We start from the raw sequence: 5,110 nt of genomic DNA, 5'->3' as shown, positions 1-5,110 counted from the left end.
TATGATTAATAGATAGCTCATCATAGTTTTCATAAATAGAGTTGTCAACAAGTAAATCATCATCTCCTAGCAAATCATCTTCATCACTAGTGAAATCAACATACTCGAGGTGTGTTACCTTTGGACCTTTAGCCATGAAGCATCTCCTAATTCCTTCATTTGGTGAGTCAAATATGTCGAAGGAATTGGTTATCACAAGTGCTAGTCCGGCAACACCTTCATCTTGAGTATATTAGGAGTCGGAGTGATAACTTCTTTCGGAGTGATTGTCGGAGTCGGAACCGGATACCCATTCACTAACATGAGCTTGATGTCTTCTTTTTGTGTAGCTCCTTGATGAATTGTCCTTCCTTTCCGAGTCCTTGATTCTCCGAGAGGGTCTTCGTTCATAACGATCATCTCTACTCCTTCTCTCTCTTGATGGTGATTCTTCTCTTCTACTCCTTTTGGGAGAATCTTCTCTTCTTTTGTAGGGGGTCGTACATTCATTGGAGTAGTGTCCAAGTCTTCCACAATTGTAGCAATTAGGCTCATGACTAGAAGATCTTTTGTCATTGTAGGACCTTGACTTGGAACTTCTTTCCTTGCTTCTACTCTTGTAGAACTTGTTGAAGTTCTTCACCATTAGTCTCAATTCTTCATTGATGGTTTGCTTCTCACTTGATGATGTGGGAGCATCACACGAGGCTTTGTCAACACCACTTGACTTGTTGTGTAGCTCTTCCTTATCCTTGAGTGACATCTCATGAGCAACAATTCTTCCAATAACTTCCGTTGGCTTGAGATCTTTGTAATATGGCATCATTTGGATCAATGTGCCCACGGTATCATATTTTCCATCCAAGGATCTTATATCTTCTTGATGATGAATCTATCGGTCATCTCTTCACTTCCTAAGCCGGCAATCTCATTTGCGATGAGAGCAAGTCTAGAGTACATTTCAGCGACGCCTTCACCATCCTTCATTTTGAACTTGTCAAGCTGACTTTGAAGCACATCCAATTTGGATTCCTTGACAGATTCGGTACCTTCGTGCATATCAATCAAAGTATCCCAAATTTCCTTTGCATTCTCAAGACGACTGATTTTGTTGAATTCTTCGGGGCATAATCCGTTGAAGAGAATATCACAAGCTTGAGCATTGTATTGTAGCATCTTCAACTCTTCCGCGGTAGCTTCACGGTTTGGTTCTCTCCCATCCAAGAATTCACCTTGCAAGCCAATACACATAATAGCCCAAACGGCAGGGTTATGTCCAAGAATATGCATTTTCATCTTATGCTTCCAACTAGCAAAATTTGTACCATCAAAGTAAGGACCTCTACGGTGGTAATTTCCGTCGCTAGACACCATACTCTCCTAAGTTGTGAAACCAATGCTATGACCACCAAGAGATATGGAAATCAAAGCAAATGGAGACCAAAGCTCTGATACCACTTGTAGGATCAAACGTATGTCTAGAGGGGGGGTGATTAGACTACTTGACCAAATAAAAATCTAGCCTTTTCCCAATTTTAGTTCTAGGCAGATTTTAGCAACTTAGCACAAGTCAAGCAATCAACCTACACATGTAATTTTAAGAGTATAGCAGCGGAAAGTAAAACAATTGCATATGAAGGTAAAGGAAGGAGTTTGGAGTGTGCAAACGCAATTGGAGACACAGAGATTTTTGGCGTGGTTCCAATAGGTGGTTCTATCATACATCCACGTTGATGGAGACTTCAACCCATGAAGGGTAATGGTTGTGCGAGTCCACGGAGGGCTCCACCCACGAAGGGTCCACAAAGAAGCAACCTTGTCTATCCCACCATGGTCGTCTCCCACGAAGGACTTGCCTCACTCGGGTAGATCTTCACGAAGTAGGCGATCTCCTTGCCCTTACAAACTCCTTGGTTCAACTCCACAATCTTGACGGAGGCTCCCAAGTGACACCTAACCAGTCTAGGAGACACCACTCTCCAAGAGGTAACAAATGGTGTGTTGATGATGAACTCCTTGCCCTTGTGCTTCAAATGATAGTCTCCCCAACACTCAACTCTCTCTCACAGGATTTGGATTTCGTGGAAAGATGATTTGAGTGGGAAGCAACTTGGGGAAGGCTAGAGATCAAGATTTATGTTGTTGGAGTGGAATATCTTGACCTCAACACAAGTGTAGGTGGTTCTCTCTCAAAAAATGTATGTTGGAAGTGTAGGCATGTTCTGATGGCTCTCTCCATGAATGAAGAGTGGGTGGAGGGGTATAAATAGCCTCCACACAAAATCTAACCGTTACACACAAATCACCAAACTCGGTGGGACCGAATCATGAAACTCGGTCAGACCGATTTAGTTCAAAATGTGAACGTTAGGATTTTCGGTGGGACCAACATGTCAACTCGGTGGGACCGATTTTTTTAGGGTTAGGGCATAACGTAATCTCGGTGAGACCGATTACACAAACTCGGTGGGACCGATTTTGGCAATGGACAAACAGAGAGTTGCTCAGGCAAACTCGGTGGGACCAATTCGCTCATCTCGGTTGGACCAAAATGTTACAAAAAGGAAACAGAGAGTTTGCATTGCAATCTTGGTGGGACCGATCGCTCATCTCAGTTTGACCGAAATGTTATGAAGGAAAACAGAGAGATTACAATCCCATCTCGGTGAGACCGAGATCCCTATCGGTGAGACCGAAAAAACTAGGGTTTCTGGTAGTGGCTATGTCAACAAAACTCGATGGCGCCGGATAGAAAGTTTCGGTGGGGCCGAGTTTGACTTTTGGATTGGGACATATGTGGATGTGAGAAAGTAGTTGAGGGCTTTTGGAGCATATCACTAAGCACTTTGAGCAAGTAAGCCATTAGGCAACACCTCGTCCTCTCTTAATAGTATTGGCTTTTCCTATGGACTCAATGTGATCTTGGATCACTTAAATGAAAAGATGTAGAGTCCTGAGCTTTGTGCTTGAGCCAATTCTTTGTCCTTAGAATTTTGAGGGATCCACTTTTCTCATCCATGCCATGCCAATCATTGATATTTCCTGAAATGTTTATCTTTAAGTAGCATTAGCTCAATGAGTTATATGTTGTTAGGAATTACCAAAACCACCCAAGGATAGTTGCACTTTCAGAGGGATGGCTCTTCCTAGCTCAACACATGGCAACAATAAAAATAGTGTCTATGAATAGTGCCTCCCAATGAACTATCTCCGTAAATAGTAGGTAAACTGGTGAGCTGACCCTATGTGTGAATAGTACTCTATGCAAACAATATTTCTGGAAATAATGCAAACACACTTAAAAAATGGTATGAATGGTAATTGCCTATCGAAATAATATTTTCATATGGAGAGTATTTTTGGAAATAAAAATAATAACATTTTATTAAGTTGAGATTTTTACACATCAAAGACAAAAGACCCTTCTCCTAGGTTTGTGCAACTTTTCACGCTGACATAACATCGAAGCTCAATGCAAAAAAAAGGTTAGAGCTCAAATTAGCTTCCTATTTTTTCTTTTCCCTTTCCTCCCGAGTGTTTTACATTAGAATAACATGAGAACTAATGTGTTTATTAAGATGGCCACCACTTTGAATAAGTCTTCATGAACTATTTTCTTTTCTTCTAGCTTTTTCCTTGCACCCCGTTTTAATTACAATATTATTTATTTCCTCCCTTCTTATAAATCTAAAATAATGAGGAGAAAGTACAAATAAAAGTGCATATGTTTGAGCTGAGCTGAGCTCCTCTCCCCCTCCGCCCGGACCGCTGGCCACTCCGGCCGCGGCGGCCACCCACCCTCCTCCCCATCCTTTACTACTGCCGCCGGCCCTAGGGGCTATGTCACCCCGCTCCCCTACACGCGCTCCGGCCTTGCCCGCCACGAGCCTTGAATGGGGCACCCCCGAAAAGGAGGAGATCCATGGCGAATCCAGCGGTCCGTCAGAGGTGTCGGAGACTCCTCTATCTCCATCGTCGCGGGATCCCTAGAGCCCGAGCTGTCTCTCGCATGGATCTAGCATGGGGGCCGAGGCTGCGGGCTTTGGACTGGCGGGCGGCGGCGTGGCTCCCCAACTGAGCGCCCCCGCCTCAAATCCATCGTGGTAAGTGAGAATCCATTGCGCTCTCCGGCCATCGATGACATTGAAGAAGGATGGGAGGTCCAGCAATCATGCAAGAACCGCCACGCCAGCAGGGATCCATTAAGTGTTAGGCAGAAATCAAGGAGCCAGCTACGTTGCCACAGCCGCAACCACAGCTCCTCTGCGGGCAGGGAAGCCTTTTTAAGCAGATTCAAGGGCCTCTACTTGCGCTGCCTGAGCCCTCACCACCATAGAATTGACTGTATGGATCCTCTCCGCTGCATAATCTGCAAACGCCAAGGCCATTTCGGTCGGGAGTGCTCTGAGAACCCACGTGACAAAGGAAAGAGCTTGGCTGCTAACCAGCCGCGCTCCCCCCGCCGGCCGGTCCATGAGAGTCTGATCTTTCCACCCATGCCACCACCCCCACATTGCCAGGCCATGGAGTCGGGTGCCCTCATCAACCACGTCTGTCGCCCCCGCAACAGCCATAGGGTCATCGCCTCCTCACCCGCGATGGAGCACCAGGTCTTCCTACTGAACCAGCATGCCGTCATGGTCACGACGGTGGGCACCACGGCGCACGGGGCGAGCCCGCTGTCCCTCGGGCGTGCAATCGAGCGCGAGCTCAAGACCCACCCGCACCTGCTCCGTGTCACCAACCACGACCCCGAGGACTTCTTCATCTACTTCACCCTGCCGGCGCATAAGGACCTGGCGGTGCGACGCGGCTCGTTGTCGGTTGATGGCGTGCCATTCCTTCTCGAGCCCTGGAGGGAGGATGCTCACGCCGTCTGGCTTAAGTGGATGTTGCACATGCGGGTCGTCATCGAGAAGCTCCCCATGCAGCTTAGGATGATGGAGGGCGCAGTGGAGGCCATCGGCGACAAGGTGATCATCGACCGCCTCGATAGTCGGACTCACAAGCGTGTCGACACCAAGCTGTTCGCATGCTGGGTCTGCTGCTGGGACGCTGCCCACATCCCCACGAAGTGCATGATCTGGAAGCATGTCCGGGGCACTAGGCACGTTGACGAGATAGTGGGCTA

This window comes from Triticum dicoccoides, chromosome 1A, assembly GCF_002162155.2.
Source record: "Triticum dicoccoides isolate Atlit2015 ecotype Zavitan chromosome 1A, WEW_v2.0, whole genome shotgun sequence".
Taxonomy (NCBI): Eukaryota; Viridiplantae; Streptophyta; class Magnoliopsida; order Poales; family Poaceae; genus Triticum; species Triticum dicoccoides.
The sequence above is the reverse complement of the archived record's forward strand: the minus strand, read 5'-3'. Positions refer to the sequence as shown.